Raw genomic sequence first — 22,847 nt, forward strand, 5'->3', positions numbered from 1 at the left:
GGCCGCCGCGCACTGGCCCCCACCTTCCCCCCCAACCCCGCGCCACTCCCCAAGGTAGGTCCCTGTCTTTATCACATTATTTCTAAAGCTTGCGGATTTTTCCTCCCTGTCCAGCTCGCGCGTTCCCACATGGGGGGTGGGGGAGGAGGAGGGGGGAGAGGCGGGGCGGGAAGGTAGCCTGGTCCCTGCACCGCGCAGCTCTCATTCGCCTCGCTCCGACTCGGGCGAAGTTCTCGCGCAGCCGGCTGGCCGCGGCCGGGGCCGGTCCGGGCGGGCGGCGGCGGCGGGTGCTCGGAGCCGGGCGGGGCGGCGGCGTCGGCGTCGGCGGCGGCGCGGGGACGCGCGCTGTCTCTTTAAGGGAGCTCGGTCTGGGGTGGCGCTTTCCTCCGCGAAGGCTCCTTTGATATTAATAGTGTTGGTGTCTTGAAACTGACGTAATGCGCGGAGACTGAGGTCCTGACAAGCGATAACATTTCTGATAAAGACCCGATCTCACTGCAATCTTAAGCGTCCTCTTTTTTGGTGCTGCTCCTTTCTCCAGACCCCGCGTCCTCTCGATCGCTCTCTCGCCTTCCTAATTTTTTTTTTTAAACAAAAAACAACACCCCCCCCTCCCCTCTCCCACCCGGCACCCGGCACATCCTTGCTCTATTTCCTTTCTCTTTCTCTCGCTCTTTCTCTCTTTTTTTATAAGGGGGGGGGAGGGAAGGGAAAGGGGGGGAGGCAGGAAAGACCTTTTTCTCCCCCCCCCCCAATAATCCAAGATCAACTCTGCAAACAACAGAAGACGGTTCATGGCTCTGGCCGCCGCGCCACCATCTTTCGGGCTGCCGAGGGTGTTCTTGACGATTAATCAACAGGTAAGGAGGGGAGGCCCGGGCGGGCCGCGGGGCCGGGGGCCGCGGGGGGTTCGGGGGGCGCGGGAGCCCCTCTGCCAGGCCCGGGGAGCCGCGACGCGAGTGCTGCGTCCGCTCGTGTGTGCGCAAAATGTGGGCGATCGCAAGCGGGGAGCCCTGGGAATTAAAAGTGACTTTCTTTGAAAAAAAAAGAAAAAAAGCAGAGGGAGAGTGTGCAGAAAGCCAAGCGCAGGCTTCTCGGGTTTCACATGCATTTTCTTTCTTCCTTTTTTGCGCGTGTGATTTCTTTCTTTCTTTCTTCCTTTCTGCTCTCTTTTGCCCCCTTCCTCCCTTACTTTTGGTGGGTCGAAGGCATCTGAGTCTTAGAAATGAACGACTTCAAACTGCAGTAGCCCTTGGAGTCAGGAGGGTCAAGTTCAGCCGCCGGGGAGGAGGAAAAACAAATCCCCATTTGCCAAAAAAAGAAGTTTCAGTCCGGTGCCCCCTCCCCCTCGCAGCCCCACTCCCCCTCGCTGTCTCTTTCAGGCTGATTTTAATTCTCTCCTACCGGGCGCAGCGGAGGAGCTGGGGGTGGTAGGACCCGAGGGGCCGCCGCCGCCGCCGCCAGTTTTCTGGGGCTCCTGACAAGCGGGGAGCAGACTAGGCACCAGCATGCAGAGTAGTAAGTTGGGCGAACTCGGGAGGGTTGGGAGGGTCACAGAGAGGGGCCTTCGTGTGGTCCCCAAAGTGGGAAAACAGTACAGGACTGGCGTTGGCTTTGAAGAGTTTGTAAAGCCAGGCTTCAAACTTTTTTCCCTTAAAGGCCCAGCTGGGCTGTAGATGGAGGGTGTCGCATCCCCCGATGCACCCGCCTCTGCGCGGCTCAGGGCAGCTTGACCGAGGGGTCTGTGCCCTGCCCGTGCCATGTGGCAGGCCTTGCAGCCAGGGCGCTTCCGTAGGGGCTGAGGAAGGGGCAGACTTCCTCTGCGGTGAGGATGATGCGCCCTGTGTCGCGGGTCAGCGGACACTGGCCAGTGATTAAATGCCTGACAGCGGTGGGACATCCAGGCGGACGGGCGCTTCGCCTTCTGTCTAGTTCCTGTTTGGGTTCTAGAGAAACGCATCTTTGAAAGGCCAAGGCAAACACCGCTGTCCCTTCAAATAACTCCAGGATTATAGGACCCCATGAATAATTTGAGGGTGAGGCGGAGGTGGGAGCCCTTTGAAGTGCAAAGCTATTTTTGTGGCTGGGAAAGCTTTTTTGTTAGTACCTGTGTGAGATGGTGGTGTTTCCCCTTTTCCCCAGGGAAGTCAGTAACTGTTTTATGGCCCTAAGACTCTAAAGCAATTTAAGTTAGCGGGCGAGAGGGACTGGTGGGTTTCTGAGGGAATCTTGGACGTCTTAAATTTTAGGTCTTGCTTTACTTCCTCATATCGTTTTAGGCCTCAGAATTGATACTATGAAAGTGAGTAAGAGCGATGGATCTTAATGATGAATCAAAATTATGGTAGCATATTCATCCTTATCCTATTTTGGAAAATCACAGCTAGAGTTTTAAGTGAGGTAAGTGAAGTGAGAAGCTTAGCGGAGAAGTTAAATCCAGCTAGGCCGATTCATTGAACTTTCATAGATTCATTGAACTTTTGTAAACGCACCAGGTGAACAGGAAAGGGTCTGAGAGCACAGCACGTACAAAGGGAAAATACAGATAGGGCCTGAGACAAAATTACCAAGAAATGCTTACTCTAGGCCTGGTTGTTGGCTTAAAAATTTGATTGTTCAAAGCAAAAATAAAATAGGAAACTTCCAGCCACCTCTTTCGAGTTCTCCTGCTCTTAAGTTAAAAACCTATGGATCTTGCTGGCATTGTGTTACTTTTCCTGCCGGTTTTAGGAAAAGTTGATCATTTAGAAAAGTCTGCCAGAGCTAAAAATGCAAGGGGCAGCAAAGGAAAGTCATGCGGGCGGCCAGTTCTTGACGTGGACAAAATGAGAATGAAAGTTTCTGAGCTCACTGTTGTAAAGTTTCTTACATGCTACTCATTTGCTTAGGCCACTTTCTCAGATATTCCACCAGTTAATGTATAAAAGCAGACTAGCTCTAAAACGGTGTGGGCTTTTTCTCTTTCCCCAAGTATGCCAGGGTTGTGAATAAATACAGGGTTTGTATGGGAAGATGAATCGTTTCCTGTAAGTTGTGATGCTGACAGGACAGTCTGGAAACGATACCAACATTTTGAGGATTTTTTTTTTTTTTTTTACCTTTAAGTGAAAGTTTATTAATGACGTGCTTAATCTTAACAAGTCAAACATATCGTTCTTAGAGCTTCTCTGTCCTCAGATTTCATAACTTTCTTTTTAAGCTATACCCTTGGATGGAAACATCTCTAGATTCAGTTAAATATACAGGGCCACCAACATGCTAAAGTTTGACAATTATTTCTGGATATTAGTAATGTGAAAATAAAACTCCTAAGAGGGAAACAGAGTTTTAGTGCCAACATTATGACTTGATTTCTCTAAATGAGAGGCATTCCCTAGCTTCATTAATACTGTTGGCAAAGTATTATTTACAATCGGCGAGTTGACGTTTATGGCTTCCTGATATATCTGTTATATGTTAGGATATGTGTGTGTAGAATACTTTTCCACTCATAGTAACAAAGTCGGACCCTCTCCAAATAAATGGTGGAACACAGCAAGTTCCTCACGAAAAAGTTAGTCACTCTTGAATTTTAGACGCTGCAAGGGTCTTTGCTGCTTTTTAGATTTTGTCCTTTGTCTCTTAAAGGTAACATTAAAAGGAGAAAAGTGTCATAAGTAGCTGGGAAGTCTGACTTGGTTTTAGAGCTCAGCATTTTAAAGAGTAGGATTTTACAGGATTTTATAAAATCTTCTACATACTTGCTTAAAAATAGGTTAGAATCCGTATGTGTGCTAGTCATAAGTGAGTTACACATGGCCCTACCATATTTTCAGTATTATTTTTACTTTTCTTTTAAGTCACATACCACTCCTGAGTTTCCTCTGATTTCCACAGGGTAGGTCTCACTAACACACACAAGGAAATCTTCATTCATAAGGAAAAGCTTCAAAGCAGGGAAATGAATTCATCTGTGGAAAAGCTGCTTTTTAAGATTCTAGTATTTCAGTGATGTTTCTATTATTATTGTTGTTATTATTTTTGATGTGTGTGTGTCTGTGTCTTGGGAGGGAGGGAGAGAGAGAGAGAGAGAGAGCGAGAGAGCGAGCGCGCGAGAGAGAAGAAATACAGACTACGGTTTGCAATTAACGACCTGCACATTTGTACTAAATACATAGGGTGATAAGTTTTAATAAACTCTTGTCTTACCTTCTTTGTTGAAGTAAATAAACATTACTGAAAGTTTTCAAAGGGCTTGCAGCAAATTGTTTTTGAGCTAGAACTTTATTTTGAATTTGAAATGAGCACAGATATTGATAACAGGCCTTTACATTTTTTTTATAATACATGTATGTAAAAATTTTTTTCCTTCAATACCCCTTTTGATAGCAAACAATAATGTAACAACACTATACTATTGTGTATAAAACAAAACAGACTTTAAGAAAGTTAGGGGCAGGTGTTTATAATTGATTTAAAGGGAAAATTATTATTTTTGTAGAAAGTGATGCACTTAAAATAAAATGACTGGTGCACATTAAAACATATTCTTATTAAGATATTCTGTGGTGTGTAAAATGCAGCCATTCATTCAACAGGCTGACAACTTTCCACTTGGTATTTGCCTTTGCTTAATTTAGTTTCCGCAGGACAGCTAGTGTGGTAGTCTGCATCTGTTTTTGGCAGGCATAGAAAACTATAAACTCAGACAGTTTTGTCTCAAATACTGCAGCTCACAAGTTACAATCAATTTGATAAAAACAGGCAAGTTTTATGGACTTGCTTTCTGTTGTTCATCCTTGGTCAAGCTTTCAGGTAACAGAGGGTTCTTTCTCTTCCCCTCTTTTGCTGGTTATAAGTACTAATAGCCTTGATAACTAATTCTGAGTCTTGTTTACTCATTTAGCTTCCTTAATTATTGCTGATTGAAATTTGGGGAAATTAATGACAGCATGTCTAGACTTGGTTTTACTTTATCTATGTGATAACATAGATAGACATATTCTATATTCATCTTTTGATACCACCATACAGAAAGAAGTGAATTCTTTGTTACTATTCTAGTTATGATTTATGGAATTGTAGGGTCCCTCTTAGATAAAATATGAAGCAACTCTTACAGCTTTTGTCAAGTAGAAATTTAGTCTGATTCTCTCAAGGCACTTGTAATCATCATGGATAGAGAATACTAACACACTTTGCAGTTCTTTATGTTGAAACAATTGAGAACAGTTTTTTATAATTATCAAAATTATTTACCTCCTAAAAGCTTTAACCAGTAGATTAAAGTAAATATGTTAAAATACCAAGTGGTATTTTATACACTGTTCAGTAGCAAACAGTTTTGCGGAGGGAGGGAATAACCACTTTTAAAAATTTATCCTCAGGTGTAAGTGGGTCTTAAGCCGTTTGTTTATTTGTATAGGATATTCTATTAATTATATATGGCCTATCACTCAGTGGTTCTCAGATCCCTGGGAACCAAATTCGTTGGCCTTTGATTTGGTTCTCTGATGGATATAATAATGTAGAACTTGGTTTAGGTTAGAAAGAGATTTTTGGGTTTACGGAAACCCCTTTGCTGCATTTGCAGAAGGATCTATGGATGAAAATGATCTAAATTGTTAAGAGTGAGTTAGATGAAGAAGCCTGGCTGGTCGCTGCAGCTGTAGTAGCTGTTATGGTAGCAATGTCTACTTTTTGTCGTTAAACTTTTTTCTTTTCCGAAGAGCACAAATCCAGGCAGCAAAATGAAGATGAAATTATCTATGTACTTCACATTTGAAGCATCAGTGGAAATCATTTTCTGATTCAAAGTTATGATCGAAATACAAATAAACATCAAAACACCCCAAAGAAAGACATGAAGGATATGCTTTTTATTCCTAAGTATGTTTCATTAAAAATAAGAAAGAAAACTTTTAATTTTTAAATGTTTCTAGCTCTTTAAAAACCTGCAGTAAATACTTTACAAGTGGCTAGACACCTTCCCTGGTGGTTTAGTTTATACAAGCAGGAAACTTTCTCTCTTACTCTTTCTCTCTCTCTTTCTTGTTTTCTTTAAACCAACTGACGTAATGCCAAACTTTTCTTTAAAAGAACAGACAGAAGTAATTGGTAGCTTTTAACTTTTAATAATGTTCTGGATTGGTTTTAGTGGCCAAAATGCCATTTAAAAAAAAAAAAAAAAGTTCAAGTAAGAACGGGCTTGTGGCCTGAGGAAGAAAGGCTCTGTTGATGCAGTTATTTTTATTCTGTTTTTCAATCTGTTATTAAAAATCTTTCCTGCTGAGCCCTGCTGGATTTCTCCAATTGCTCTCTGTGATGGCTGGTGCATTTCAGGTTACCGTAACTTAAACAGTTTTTGGGTTTTGGGGAGAGTGGGTATTTGTGTTGCGTTATTTCTTTTTTATTTGGGGAAAAAAAAACATTTGTTTTTGTTTCATTTGACATGAATTAATTAAGATTATCAATGGCGACAGGTCAGTGAATACGTTTATATAAAGAACGCTACACCTGTTAGCAAGAGTCTGAAATGTGGAAGTTTAATTGTGACATTAATCATTTTTATGTGCAGAGGAAGGAAAATAGATGAAACTCTACAAAAATATATTTTTAGATCGAAAGCGTTAATTTTAAGGGTCATTTTGTTTCTATGGGCCGCCCTTTTTGCTCACAAATTTAGATGATAGTTTTTAACCCTATTATCACACAGTGTTTTTAGTTTCCTTTTTTTTTTTTTTTTAATAGTCATTTTCTCTCTTCCTGGTCTTGTATAGGCAAACAGAACTTTCTCCAGTTAAGAGATAACTTGGTGATGTTGGTTGACATCAGGGCAACTTCAGAAGCTGGCAAGTAGGGAAATCTTTTCAGAGAGCAAAAAGATTTGTGCCAGTTTTTCCGTCCTTGGAGAAAGACGTTCCACCCAGAAATGGGGCCCTGTGCCCCATTTGGTGGGCCAGAACTGACTATCGACATTTCTGGTAGGAATTGTTCGGAAGGTTTAAATCTTATGGTTACTTGTCTTGGTTTAAATCTTACAGTTACTTGTCTTGGACTTTGCGTTTAACACCAAATTTGTTCTGAGGGTTTTTGTTTTTGTTCTGTTTTCCTTTTACACAGAGTGTGTTTTAGAAATAATATATACTGAAAATTAGGTATCATACAGATACCTTAAAATGTCTTTTAAGGCATTAGTAATTATCATGAAAAGCTTTCCGTATATTCAGGGAAGTAGAAGAGTTCCCGGCGTGGAAATTTGTTGGTTTTGATTTACCTTACGTTTTTCCCATTTTTTCTTGTGAGAACTACAGACTTCAGTTCAAATCAGAGGCATTTTTTCTCTGCTAACCACTCCTTTACATAAGGATGTGTCAGGAAAAACTGTAGGAACTTAAGCTATAACTTGTTCGCATCAGCACAGAGAGAGTATCTTAGACTGAGTCTTGATTTATTTTTTACAAAGTTTTCAAACAGGAATTTCAGGTGATGGGTCTCTCCGTCACTACGTTTTTATTGAATGAATATTGGTTTATTACTGCAAAACTGAGGGAACAGTAATAAAGTTTGGTGAGAAGAGAAAAAAAAGGAAGAGAGAGGTGTTCAGAGCCGCAGTCCTTTAATATCAGTAGTTTGTTTACTGTTCAGTGGTGGGGAGGGGTTGGAGATGCTTTGTGGAAGATGATACCAAAAAAAAAAAAAAAAATCCATCAACTGCGCATAGGATCCCCTCCCCTTAAGGTTTACTTAAACAATATGTTTGGGTTTTGCCTCAAGCCATTCCGCACCACTTCTGCTCCAAGAATCCACCACTATCTTGGTTCCTGAGCAATTAAGGATGACCCTTTCTGTTATATAATGAACTGCAGTATTGTTTGAACAAAGGTAATGTATTTTGATTTGTGTGATATTCTGGTAACTAGTAGTAGGATGTCTGTAGCATGAGAGGAAATCTAGCATTGTGAATGCTTGCAAATGGTTGATGTATCCACAGTATGTTTAAATTACTGCTGATATGTGTGCAGCGCTATTGCAGGTATGTGTTATGTATGTAGTATTTGTGGATGGACAATACGTAGATACACCTTGATGGTGGAATCCACTTTGCTAAACAATTAATTCTACGCTTTAAAACATAAATCTTTTAAGGAGCTACATGACCTACTTTATAAAGTCTCAAAGTTTGAAATGCGTTTGGAGTTTAAACATAATGAAGCCATCATGATCATAACACTTATACCTACGCTGAATTTACTAAGAAATTTAAGAAACGACAAAAAAACTGTACATCAAAATGCCGCCTTGCAGTGTATTCTGAGAAATGCTTCTGCAGATAATTTTTTTTAAATCCCAAATTTCTGTTGAGAGGAGCAGTTAAGTGACAGTGCTGTCTGTTTCTGAATATATCTTTTTAATGGATAACACTTTATAGTTTACGATTCTATCATCTTAAAACGTTATGTAGAAATAATATGGAACATGTAAAGACTTTGTACTATGATCCAATGCGTTTATCCCTAGGGTGATGGATTCTGTGCGTCACCCAAATGTGATGCTATTTGCCAGGCTTGTAATACTGGTTTGAGGGTTGCTGTATGTCCTATTTCATCAAGCAACACAATACAACAACTTTGGTATCTAGGTAATTGACGGTCAAAATACGTTCTGGAAAATGTTCTAAATACTTTTAATTAAGTCAGAAGTTAACATATATTCAGTTTATTTAACATGAATAAACAAGTGGCTCACTGTCAGCTATTTAAGCCTTCTATTATAGACAGTGTTAGAGGGAAATATACAAGTGCCCATAGTTTATTTTCTGATTCTTTTTTCCTTTATTTAATGGGAGCACGTTTCTCTTTTTTGCATTTATAATTTCTTTATCTGTTAATTATTTGTATCCATGATAGTGAGTAGTATGGTATGATAAAGAATAATAAACATATTCATATTACCTAATGTATATGTCCCAAGCTTTAAAAAAGCATTAATATTACATTATTAAATTATTGGAGTAACCAAGAATGAACCCAGTAGAGGATGACAGATATACCACAACTGCTATTTAGACATTAAATGTATTTTAGCTGTAGAAAAAGGAGAGGAAAAAAGATTTTTGCCTCAAAATTTTTTTTCACTTGTAGAATTTGGACAGAATTTATGAAACTTACAAATCAAACATTTTTTACTATAACATGTGTTTCTTGCTTAGATTCTACAATATGACTTTCAGTGAATCCTTGTGAATCAGTATTTCTGTTTCGCCTTATAGAAGCATGTATTATATCTGAGATCAGATACAGCTATAAATAGTGTAAATCTATACGGCAGACGTTAGTTTGTGGAATCTAATTTCTCTATTACATGATACACTTCATGTGTAAAGGGATCAAGCATTACTAATCTATTTTAGCTTTATTGTTTTCTCTGAGCTATGCACAAGTGTAGCATATGAATTAGTGGCTTCATATGAACTATGTACATGTACATGCCCATGTCTGTATTTTCACTCATATAGAATGTTTTCGCATTACAGGCACCAAGTGGAATTTTAACATAGTACATATTTTTTTTGAAATGACTTTAGTCTTTGTAATATCCATTTTAATTACTTAATGCATCCCAACACCTATCTGAGGATTAATTTAATTAGAATTTTGGTTCTGAAATGAGAGTGAGAGTGGCAAAACAAATTAAAACCAACTTCTACTTGTGACTTCTTTGTGATGTCAGTATCCACACATCTTTAGCTCTGAAAGATGTAGAAATACATCAGCCTGTTTTTTCTTTCAATACTATTAAGTAGCTCCGAACATATAAAAGTTCTTAAAAGAGATTTTGGCATTTGTTTCTGCTTTACTTTTTGATACCATTAAATATTTTTGAGAAGAGAATCTAGCTCGTTTTAATTTTTTAAAATACCATTCAACTGATGGAAGTTAAGACTGGTTAGATATATATATATATATATATATATATATATATATATATATAAAACTTTTAATCAAGGCCCATGTTATTAAATTTTCTCAATACATATTAGTCTGATTGTTAAATAATTAATAGCTCTTCACCAGTTATTTATAGATATATCTTTGAGATTGTTTAAAATCATATATTTTTCTGTATTTGGCTGCTAAATTTTTATGTTAATAAATTGATTAAATTATAAATTGAAAAAACACAAACGATTATGTTTAATACTGTCTTTAACTTATTTTTGGAAGTATTTTTTTAAAGATTATTGCAAATTTTACTCCTCAGGTGTTTGCCAACTTAGGTACCTTTTAGAAGCTAGCTTTAGGTACAAGTGGCCAGTGTAAACAGTAACACATTTAAGTAATGAGTAACATGAAACCTCATTTTTCCTGTAATTTACAAGCAGGTAGTAAGGAGATGTTTCTCTTTTGTATTTAGAATGAATTTGCATTACATTCATTGGATGCAAGATGTGGTAAATTACTTTAAGAAGCTCTCTGTCATCTAAACCTCAATTACAATAAACTCTTTATTTTACTCTCTGTCCCATCACTGTTTATTCTACTTTTAAATGTCTCGTTCTTAAGACAATTTATGTTGTTGAAAGAGTGTCCTCATTATTTACATTTTACTTTTCCTTTGTTCTTTGATAAGCTTTAAATAAGAAAGCTGTCACTCAAGATATCAGGCCAGTAGTAAAAATCATAAAGTACACATTTTATGTGTAAATGTTTGTGTATGATCTTGCATGTTCACTTTGTCAAAACATTCAACTCTTTAGCATTCCCCATATTTGTGTACACTCTGTACACACCTGTCTTGTACTTTTTACTCCCAGGATAGTTCAGTGTATCATTGTTAACATTTAATTATGTGTATACATGCTTGCCTCACTCCCTGAATAATTCCATTGGCAGTAATAAAAATTAAAAAGTGAGACCAGTGATGATTAGAAATGGAAAATAGGGGGGTAGATATTAGCATAAGCAGATTTCCCTCCTTTTTGTTTTTCCCATTTTCGGTTCCTAGTTAAAAAGATTTATGTATGTATATCTGAACAGAAGAGGGATTTGGATACTGCACAATCCATTATAACATAAGGAACTGTTGCTGTGTATGGCTTTACTTATTTATATATTTTTGACATGGAAAACTCTGACCTCTTTGCCTGTGGTACTTGGGAATTTTAGATAAACCCCACTGGGGTCCCACTCATCAGTTCTGGCTTTGCGTGACAAAAAGCATCCTCTAGCTTCTGGTATGCTACTGTGCTGTTTCCCTTCAGGAGTGGAAGCCCTGTAAGTTAATTTGGCATTTGAAAGCACAACTAGAATTTTTCCTTTTTGAAAATCCTCTGGATGGTTTTCAGAGGAGTAAGCAGAGATCATGGGCAGCGTGATGTTGTTCATCTCAGGATGCTAAAGAAAATTATGCTGAGAGCAAGCATGCTTCCTCTGGATTATTCTGCCATGCTTTATTACCTTTTTTTTTTTCCTCTTTGGGATCTAATATTTCAGGTTTTGAAGGAGTGAGGATTTCTCCTTTCAGTGGAAAAATGTGCCAGCTCTAGGATTTTTCCTTCCATTTCTTTATAATATTTATATTTTTAGGGAGAGAGGCATGAGAAGAAGAACTTCTATACTGTAAAATAATAATTTGATTTTATTGTTTGCTCTTGAGCAGCCCTTTGCCATTCCATTTCTATGAGGAAATGCATCCAATGAAATTAAATAAAGTTGTGGTATAATTTTGCAACAATTCTAAGCACCAACTGTGACATATTTCTGGCAAAAAAATTAAGGCAATTTTAGATACTCAGTGCTTCCACCAAACTCTGTATTCCAAGTTTATAAATATGAATTTGATCGTTTGATCATGGATGATGCTTGAAATGAACGTATCTTGATTCAGGGAAGAGAGTACTTAAATTATGCTCACCATCAATGTGCTTTAGATTTGCAAGAAATAGAATGCCAAACATCATGCTTTCAGCCCTTTGAGATCTTTAGGGAAGAGTTTTACTTGTTTATGGTAGCTTATATTCAATAACATCAAGCACAGACTGTTTATCATATTTGTGCCTTGAGCTGTAGTGAAGTTCAGTAAATGATTGTATTTCCATCAAGGTTTGGAGAGTAATGAACACTTAGTAGCCATTTGCTATGGATGGTTCTGAGGTTTGGAATTTGTAACTGATTTTTAGGAGCTACGGCGTAAGTATAAAATAGGTGGAAATACTCAGTGATCTCCTTTTATAAAAGTTAGTTCTGTCTTTAATGTCTAGGAAAATATAGCAGTGAATATTTGCTTTTTGTATGTTTTGTCTCCAAGCAGAGGAAACTGACAGTTTTATGTTTTAAGTGCCGAAAGTTGTTCTTGGCTATGCACCCCCTAAGTTAATCACTGAGATGTTAACTTGATTTTCTGTCTTTAAAAAGTTTTCAAATTTTAAAGCACAGTACGCTTCCATTATTTCCAAATTGACATCCTGTGTTCTGGGTTGGTTTTTAGAGAAATGTTCTCCAAATTCTCTTGAATCGCTTTAAGTCCATTGATTTTGAAATACTGAGTTTTGCTTTTTTAAGCTTTTCAGAAAGGAGAGGAAATACTTCATCTTTTGAGACTTTTCTTATTGTAGAACCCTTTTTATCTCCCATAAAATGCAAATTAATTTTGCATTCATTTTTTATTCTTGTGTGTGTGTTATCTTTTCAGAAACTCATTTTGAGGCATCAGAAATTGATTAGTGATTTGAGCTTCCCTTCCATACCTACCTGTGATATAAGATATTTTGGTCATTTCTAAGGAGTCACTACGGAGAAATCCTTTCTTATGTCGTTTGCACAGTTTTATTTTTACTTCAAACAAGAGTGGTATTCGAAAAGCATATATTTATTCCTTGAGGTTAATTGCAAAAATGATGAACAGTATAAAATAACGTGACATTTAGTTGTTTCTCATTTGCGTCTGAGGCAATTTGTATCTAAAAATTTGATTGAAGGAAAAAGAAAAAAAATTTCAACCAGCTTTGAAATCAGTGTAAGATAGTCCTACGGAATTTTCCAAAATTAGTAAGAAAATGTGAAATATTTTCAATGCGCAGGGTTAAAATTAAACTGCATATATAGTGGATACTTCAACCTGACATATTTTACTGTAAAACTCTTTTAGTATAAAGAAAAATTCCTCTGGTTTTGCCTGTATTTTATTTTTTTGCAAACTGCTTTGCTTAAAATGATTGGCATCCTTAAATTATAGTTTTGTGTAAAACAAATAAGGCTGCTACTCTAAAGAAGCAGCGGCTCTGCACATTCATCTTAAAGACTATTTTGAAATATTTTCATTTGGAACAAGTGCATCAAGCCCTAAATAAATAGGTACCAAATTGCAAACTAGTATCCCAAACACATCACCCAGCTATTCACTGAAAGTGGGACTGGCTCTGAGAAAGCACATTATTTCCATTCGCAGTGTAGTGTTTTTAACAGCATTTTGGTGTCTCCACTGGTAGAAACGTGGACATTTCAACCAACCACCTCCTTGTTTGGTTCCCGTGATGTCAGGTGAACATTTTGCCAGAACTTTTGGTCCGGTGTAATCAAACCGTGTTGTGGAATTAGGCTAATATGATGATTTCAGATCATGTTTAATGTGTTATTTTGAAAAGATATTTTTAAAAAATTCACCTATTTGTAATATAATGGAACAGCCTGGGCAGTGTTTTCAGATTTGATTCCAAGCCTCTAGCCACAGATCAAGAAGGAAAAAATTCCACAGATATTTCTTCTTTTCCTAATGTAGGAGAAAATGGGGCTTATTTGCATAAACACTTTTGTAGAAATAGTTGGTCAACTTTATTTCGACCAAAGATGATTGCGTAAAATTGGAGCAAACTTACTGAGCCTGACAATATTGTGCATTTTAGTTCCTTAGGTAACATGGATAAAACCATGTACAAAAGGAAACTAAGAAAAGAATAAATTTCATCTCCTGTTGGAGGTTAGATGTAGAGCGAACTGCTTAGTCTGAATTTTCTTAGCTCTGTGCCCCATTTCCTTGGCTGGTGGGCACATTTCATCATGTGCATGAGTGTACAATGTTCTGCTTCCTGCATACATGTGCACATGTGGATCTATTCTTAAGAGTCTTTTAACACTTTTTTGTTGAGGAAAAGCAGACGGTGGCCAAGGAAACACTTCTTTCCTCAATGGCTGAACTTTCCTTGAATGGTCAGTTTTGTATCTGCTGCTCAAGTTTAAATTTTGTTTCTTTGTTTTTCTTTAATTCAGGTATTGTTCAGAGTGACCATAGGATCCTGTTTTATTTTGAGTGATAGAAGGGGCATGACCTCTATCCATTTGAGCAGACTCATCTTATTTTACAAAGGAGAAAAGTGACAACTGAATTTCCCATGATCACACAGCTAGTTAAATAAAGGACTGAGCTAGAATTCGTCTCTGGTCACCATCCTCATTTATATCTATAACACTAAATAATTTTGACATTTGTTGAGGAAATCTGCCTGATATTTGCTATTCATTCATCTTTATTTTTCCTTTTGTAGATGGGAGAACAGAATTAGAATATCACTTAGTATGCATTGGGGAATTGATGATCATATAACAAGTCAGTTGGTATATTCCATATTATTTCTCTATCAATATCTTATGAAGATATGGGAATCAAATATTTAGTCTAGAAGTTACCCTGGAAGGTTAAAACGTTACTGCAGAAAATCTAGGCTTAATGTCTCTTTCACACACCTGAGCAATAGATGCCTCTTTGGGTTCATATACATAAAATCCAGTTGGTCTGAAGAATTGGTTATAAAATGATCATTAATAAGAATTTAACTTTGTATTATTATTCTCCTTTTAACTTAAAATGCCTCCAACATTTATCTATTTTGAGACCAGTTTAAAAAAAGCAATCCATTTGAATTAAGGATTTTTTTTACCTTCCAAGAAACTGAGAAACTGGACTTTTCTTTACTCGTAACACCCATAAGCCCCTTGGCAGGTTGAAAACTACAGACAATATCTGTGAGATTAGGCCTGAAATGTGCAATAAGTTATTAAAATGTGGTTGAGAAACCATTTGTGGCATTTTACATAGACTCCTCAGCATTTATAAAAACAAATTAACAAAAGAATAATGAAGGAACCTCATTTATTTTAAGTGCTTTTCTTATCCTGTCTTTTGAATGATAAATTTCAACCTACATGTAGTGAAAATGAACTATTTTAAAATATAAATTTAATCTATATTTTTTAGCATTTCTTTAACATTCCATTTTTATCTATGACGCTGCTGTACAATATGGATGCAATTGACATTTCTTTATTGGTTGTAGTTAAGCTAATTTTAATCATTTAATCTATTGCATTGGAAAAACAGGAAAAAAATCTGTCTTTTTAGACATCTGAGGTATTTCATGTAAATTTCTTGTTTCTTTTTAGCTTTCAGTCCTAATAGCTATATTATATAATTTAAAATGTTAATGCACCCCCATCAGTGAAATTTGTGATTTATACCCCCCCCCATGCCACCATTTCCATTTCTGTTTTAAAGAATTGTGGTGAAGGCCATGCAGAAGGGTATTGGACCCAAGACATCCCCAAACTCTTTCAAAAGACAGCTTCAGAAGTGGCTTTGGAAAGCAGGAGGAGGTGTCTCCACTGCTGAAATGGGCTGGTTTGGTCCAGGGTCTGTATTTGAACCCGCATGTTCAGTTGCAAGGTGAAGATACCTGTTGGTTTGGCTTTTGTTTGTCTGGGTTTTCCTCTGTTTCTTAGCCAGAGGGCAGACTTTTTTTTTTTTTTCCTTTAAATATGGTTGTTTTGTTTCTTCAATGTTTCTTTCAGGTGAAAACACTTTATAAATGGCTGGATAGTTATTCCTGTAAAAGGATATAGTTTGCTTATGGAAGATTATCATATTCAGTTAGTTAGAGAGGAATGGAATGATCTTTAACATTAAAAAGCAGTTCTTCCAAAATGGATTAAGGAACCGTTTTGACTATTAGGCTGATCATCCTACAGAGCAAACATCTCTTTCTTGGTGTAGTGAGCATACTATACAGAGCAAGGCTGAAAACTTCCATTATTATTATATAAATATCTTGGATTTTTCCCCTTCTCTTCCTCTGGCTATTATTTCTTTATATAGGTTTTTCTTTTTTACTTTTTTTTTTTTTTTTTGCCCCGGCTGTAAATGACAGTTTAACATCCAATGTATACCTAATCGAACCATAGGAAACACTATCAGTGCCTGTCTCGCCCTAGTCTGTCTTTTTATTTATTTATTTATTTTATCTATTTATTTTTGGCTGCGTTGGGTCTCCGTTGCTGCACAGGGCTTTCTCTAGTTGCAGCGAGTGGGGGCTACTCTTCGTTGCGGTGTGCGGGCTTCTCATTGCGGTGGCTTCTCTTGTGGAGCACAGGCTCTAGGCGCATGGGCTTCAGTAGTTGTAGCACGCGGGCTCAGTAGTTGTGGCACGTGGGCCCTAGAGCACATGGGCTTCAGTAGTTGTGGCATGTGGGCTCAGTTGTTGTGGCTCGTGGGCTCTAGAGCACAGGCTCAGTAGTTGTGGCACACGGGCTTAGTTGCTCCGCGGCATGTGGGATCTTCCCGGACCAGGGCTTCAACCCGCGTCCCCTGCATTGGCAGGTGGATTCTTAACCACTGCACCACCAGGGAAGCCCTCGCCCTAGTCTTTCTAAATGATTTTCTTAATGTTATTTTGGAATTTATTTTTCTACTTGATTCTTTCCCTTATATTCCAGCTATCTATTTTTCTCCTTTGACTTTAGGAGAGTGGAACTTTATCCTGTATTCTTGGCATTGCAGATCAAAATAAATTTAAAGTGTTTCTTACTCTGAGCTTTGTTTATCAGAAAGTACTTTTTTGTTGGCTTTTAAGACAGATCAAATCCAGATAAGGTTTAAATGAGTTTTTTGTATTTCATTTTTTCTTTCCACTTATTAAGGGATTTGCTTTCCTTTATTTAATTTTACATTTAATTTTATTTTATTCCCCCTGAATCAAAACTATTCTCCCTGAATATATTCACTTACTTTTGGTAAACGCCTTCTCAAACAACTCTAAACCATTTTATACTTGTTCTCACAGCACGTATTTGTGAACAAAAACTATCCTGGATGTTTTATAGAAGGTAGTTAAATGGCATTTATCTTCTTCTCTTTTGGATTATAATCCAGTTGCAGTTCTTGGAATCTAGGAAAAGTTCAGTTGCAATTGTTTAGCTAATGTATGGTTACTGAAGCTGAGAGAGAGGTTATGGTTCAAGCACTGTACTGATTTTAGGTGACAGTCGGCAAATAATGAAGATAGTTCCCTTGACAGTTTAGAAAAATACAAGGTAAAATGAAACAAAAGACTACTTTTTATTTATTTCCAGATGGATTCCATCTTGTACTTGGCAGCACAAAGTCAAAATGCTGCTCTTTGAGTTTTATTAATTAGAATGTTTCTAAGCCAGATATGGAATCCCATCTCCTTTTTCAGATAAAAGGTAAACATACTCATATATAGAAATCACTTTAGAGGGGGAAAATATTGAAAGCCTGAATCTGGGGCTCTTTTCATGTACATCTCCATGACTCCTCCATTTGTGGACACTGCTATATTGAGGACACCAGTGGCCTCATGGCAGCCAAGCCCAATGGTCTTTCCATCCGACTGCACCACTTAAATGAATTGGATGCTGCCAACCACTCTCTTGAGTATCTCTCTTGGCTTGGCCTCCGAGGCACTGAATCCCTGCTACACTCGTTCTAGTCTGTGCTTGACTTTCCTCTTAATCGCTGCAATTTTCCTTGAGGATTATATGCTTTCACCTTTTGATCTGAATAAAATCATTCCAGTGCTTTATCTCTAGACCCAAGTTGACTCTGAGTTTGGGTTTATCAACTGCTTATCATCATTAGCTTGGCATGCGTGACCCTAAACTCTGCTCCCAGTTTACCAGTTCCATCTTTACAATACCATGTGTTCTATCCTTAAAGTAGTATTGAGTTCCAGAACATGGCCAAACCTACCTTCCTTCATGTTCTCCCCTCTCTGAAATGCCTTTCTTTCAACCAGGCTTAACTATAGGAATTCTACCTATTCCTCAGATGTTGACTTTTGTATTTCTTCTTCCTGAAGCCTTTCCATTTCCACTCATTTAGATTTAAACATCCTTGCCCTGTGCTTTCACTTATTTATGGCTTTAGTATAGCCCATATCAGAATCCACTTGGCGTTGCAAGTGTGAGGAGAGTAAAAGCATACCCAATTTCTGTTCTTTTTACAATGCCTTGGATACAGTGGGTTCTCAAACATGTTGTATTACATTGGCACTTAGGAGAAGTACACTTTGGCCAGAAGAGCATAAGACTTTTAGGGGTTGAGAAAATTGTGAAATTGGATTGTCAGGTTTCAGAGAGGAAAAGGATTATCTGATGTTGCATACTTGATAGACATTTTTTGAAGTCTGCCCTAATGTATTGTTCCTAAAGTGTCATACTGCTGGTTACAACTTATGTTGTATTTTGCACTGTGGTTTCAAATTCTGTCTTTTACTGATTAATGTCCTTGAACCAAGTGTGACGAGGTCAGTGAAACCGAGGCAAAGGGAGGCCCAAATACATTTGCGAACCGTAAAAAAATGAAAACCCACACCACCTTGTTGCACTTTATTGATATTACAGTTGAGGTACCACAAAGTAATCAAAGATGCAAATTGATAAATGATGTACCCTTAAAATATGAGGGATAACAATATTAGCCTCTACGGTCATGAGTCGGGAATGTATAGTTTTAACTTCCATTTGTTGAATATTTGTCAGCCAGATGTTGTGTTCTGATATTTGTGGTTTATGTATTGGCTTCATGGTGAACGTTACCTGTAAGTGGTTGATACTTGGATGCTAAGTGGGCAAGGATGATTTAGACCTTCAGAAGATCTAACGAGGATATTGATGAGTAGGGCTTGTCAGGAGCTGAGCAGAGCCATAAGTAATGCTGCTTTGGGAAGTTCAGGTTTATGGCAGTGAGAGGATATTGAAGCCCTCTTTTCTCTTTTTATTTATTTATTTATTTATTTATGGCTGCATTGGGTCTTTGTTGCTGTTTGCGGTCTCTCTCTAGTTGCAGAGAGCGGGGGCCACTCCTCATTGTGGTACGCAGGCTTCTCATCACAGTGGCCTCTCTTGTTGCGGAGCATGGGCTCCAGTTGCGTGGGCTCTAGTAGTTGTGGCCCACGGGCCCAGTTGCTCCGCGGCATGTGGGATCTTCCCGGACCAGGGATCGAACCCGTGTCCCCTGCATTGGCAGGCGGATTCCCAACCACTGCGCCACCAGGGAAGCCCCTCTTTGCTCTTTTTAATATACATGTCTCCTTGAGAGATGGCCAATAAAGTGATAACGAAATAATAGCTGCTGAGATGTTTCTCATGTTGAAATAAGAGTGTCTGAGACTTCTTTGAATACTTGATTTTTACTAATCACTTTAATTTCATCTTAAAAGCCAAGGAACACGTTTCAAAGCTTTTTTTTTTTTTATAAGACCATACCCTTGGCCTTCTGTCTGTAGTTTTTTCTTTTTTAAACTAAAAAACTTGCTTTTATGCGAGAATTGGGAAGTCCCTTTGATTTCATGTGTGAATCTGTTAAGCACTTAAATATTCTTTTAAACAGCTTTGGGAAAGTATTAAGACTTCCTATTATTGTGTATTCCCAAATCTGCATGGACCTGGAGCCATGAAGGTGAAATCAAGGAGAGGATCTATTTGATGAATTTCTTTACTTCTAGGACAGCTCATTACTTGTAGGACTGGTATTTGTCTATTTCTTCCTTAAAAACAAAACATTCCAAAGCTTCCTAGAAACCGTAGCTAATTGCATCTTTCAAACAGTTTTCGGATGTCACCTTGTGTCTATCAGCAACTTTAAAAATCTTTTTGAAGGAGATAGTTGGAGATTTAAAAGTAATATCTGTCTGAGATTTACAAACTATTTAGGTGACAGGAGAAAGCGTTTCCTCGAAGAGTACATTCTAGTTGATGAGTAGGGGCTTTTAAATCTTCTGTACTTTTCCACAACTGAAGGGGTGCATACTTTTGGTTGAAAGTGAGTAGGCGAAATTTAGTCCTGCTGTTCTGGTAGTCTTGGTGGTTTAGAAATCTCTTTATTGCAGTTTTATAATCCCTGACATGACTGTCCAGCTCTCGTGTCTGCTAAATACAGAAATAGAGGAAGGAAATGTATGTTTTGGCTCCATTAAAATGGAGCTTATCAGACTGTATGTAGGAGGAGTGGACTTTGTTGAAGATGCCTCTGTTTGCCAGCTGGCTAGCATGTGCACTGGGCGAGTTTCCTGTCTGCTAAAGCTGTGTGCTGCCCTTTAATGATGGGAGGGAGCACAGTATTAAATGGGTCGTAGTGTTTTCACTTGTGAAAATCAGGGTGCAGAGGGAATGCAGACTTTGCCCAGAGGCTGGCCACAGTTTGCATAGAAACGAGTGACTCGAAGCAACAACTGATTTGGCGGGTACGTGGCGAGCACTGATCACTAAAAAAGAAATGAGAGCCACCACTGGCCACAGGTGAGCTAGCTTTTGCAGGGGAAAGGCTGCATCCCAAGAGGTTAGTTTTCCATTAGGGGCCACCTGCAAATGATGATAATGGTTCACAGTTGTCGAGCACTGCTGGAGTGGCTTGTCTCCACTTGAGACAGGAACTGCTGTCATCCCCATTTCTCCGGGAAGTTCAATCAATTGCTTAGGCTACAACAGGGAGCAGTCACAGCATCAGGATTTGAACCCAGGCAGTCTAGCTGGAGCGCTCAGGCTTGGTCAGCTCTACTTTATTTCTCATCTGCGGTGAGCACGGATTTGAGATGCTGTATGTTCTGGGGGTTTCAAACACTAGGTGACTGTCATATCAGCAGTGTTCCATTCGGCTTTCTACTTAAGCCCTAATCTACCTTTGTTTATTGTCTGAGAGATAAAACCATCGCCTTTCTATATAAGACATTTTAAGTCTGGTTTTCGTCATAATTCATGTTCAACTTGCATTCTTTCTATAGCGATAGCTGTAATCTCCCGTTAAAAAATCTATATTAGTCTAAGTGACTGCCTCTTCTTGGCTCCATTACAGCAAAAAGGCTGTGATCAGCAAACTCTTGTAGGGGGAAGTTGTCTGATTGACGTGGGGCTGTGGTGCTGTCCTGGAAATCCTCTGGGCTTTGTGTTTCTTAAATTATTTGCACTCCTGGGTAACTGCCCCTGCACCAGATGGGGTCTTGACAGCGTGGCTTTCTGGCTCGGCTTCTGTTTGTTACAAACACATAAAAAGCAAAGGTTGGATTGGGTGAGACATACAAATAAACAAACAAAACCTTTCGTCATCTAAATATCAAACGATTTGTCTCTGTTGGATTAATAAAAAAAGTAATTTATATTTTATGAATGAGCTTTAAAGCCCCAGTGTGTTTTAGTGGTTAGTACGGTCCCAGAATTAGAAGCCAAGAGTAAAACTGTCTTCTTATTTTGAAGGAGAACTAAAAAAATCAGAACCGCAGATCAGTAACAAGAATAGGATTCCATTTTCTTGCAAGGGCTTCTCAAGAAGCTCGAGTCAGAGTGAATCTCTGGTGTCTGGGAAGGAGGCTGCTTACTGTCAGGGGCCCTGCCTTTGAAGCTGCAGCGACCGACCCGAGCTTTGGGTGTGTCGGTGGCGCTCGCTGTCCCCTGCGCCCCGGGGCCGCTGCAGCCACGCGTGCTCTCCACCGAGCTGTGGGCGTGTAGTCGCAGGAAGTCCTACGGAAGCAGCCGCGCTCGCCGTCCGGCTTCCTCGCCCGCTTCCCGGTGCGCGGAGCTCCCCGCCGCGCCGCTTGCCGATCGCCCTCCCTGCGCCCTGACTGCACGGGCACCCGCGTCCTGCCCGCCTGCCGCCCGCCACCCGCCCGGCCTTCCTCGCGTTCCTCCTCGTGCATCTCCCGCCTCCTTGCCTTTCTCCGCACTTCCCAACTTGGTTTCCTCTCTCCACGAACTCTTTCTCCTATCTGGGTTTCTCCTTTGCTTCCTCTTCTTCTGCTGCCCTTCTTGGATGTGACGCTCACATTTCACTTGCTTCTGCCTGCCGATCCCCAGATGGGTTTTTCAAACCCTCACTCCGCTTTAGATCTTCGGATTCACCTGTGATCAGTGTACCTGTGCAATTGACATGGAGAGACAGTCGCCAGTGGAGATAACTGAAGTTCTCGTTTTTCATGAGTTGAAAAAAAAAAAAACCGATTATGAGCCTTTCAGTCAGTTACATACTTTCTCATACAGAGTTTTCAAGGAGCCGCTTAAACGTCTGTTTAAGCATACTCATTTTGAAGTATGTGTACTTACACAGACCTTCTCGAGTAGATGGAGGGATTGGATCTCCTGTATTCTCAGTCAGAAAGCTATGAATAAAATGAACACAAGAAAGTCATATGCACCAAATCACAATTCAGGTTATAATTTAGTAGTCTTCATAAGCACATGGAGCCTTTTTGGAGTGCCAGAGGCTTCTGTTTTATTTTTGGTGTTCTGGGAATTGAGGCCTTTATATTTTTCTTGAATTACAAATTTGGAGACAGTTGCTCTACATGGATCCCTATCAAGTTTTATCCCTCTCTACATTATCAAGTTTATTTTTAAATTAATTCTTTTTCGGGCCATGCTTTTTATATCCTTTCTGTTTCCTTTTCTGGAAGCCCCTATTATTATGGCCATATCATGAAACCTCAGTACTTTTAGTAAACTTGCTCTTAAATTCCCTACTGCAAGAGATATTCAGTAAGGATTGAACTTTATTGATTCATATAATTTATATCCATTTGGTTTATTTTT

At 38.8% G+C, this 22,847-nt stretch overlaps 1 protein-coding gene across 3 annotated transcripts in view; it reads left to right on the top strand.

Moving 5' to 3' along the window:
- The first annotated feature begins 381 nt into the window (after positions 1–381).
- The window catches only part of TRPS1 (transcriptional repressor GATA binding 1), a 255,646-nt gene continuing 233,180 nt past the window's right edge, over positions 382–22,847 (top strand). For 2 of the 3 annotated variants that reach the window (XM_029223278.1, XM_029223280.1), the window contains exon 1: positions 382–860. The gene's annotated coding sequence lies outside the window, so the exon portion shown is untranslated. Of the gene's footprint in view, positions 861–7,212; positions 7,864–22,847 lie in introns of those variants that run through there. The other variant, XM_029223281.1, reaches the window with a different exon arrangement.

Source organism: Monodon monoceros, unplaced genomic scaffold (genome assembly GCF_005190385.1).
Source record: "Monodon monoceros isolate NGI ecotype Baffin Bay Population unplaced genomic scaffold, NGI_Narwhal_1 Super_Scaffold_14, whole genome shotgun sequence".
Lineage (NCBI taxonomy): Eukaryota > Metazoa > Chordata > Mammalia > Artiodactyla > Monodontidae > Monodon > Monodon monoceros.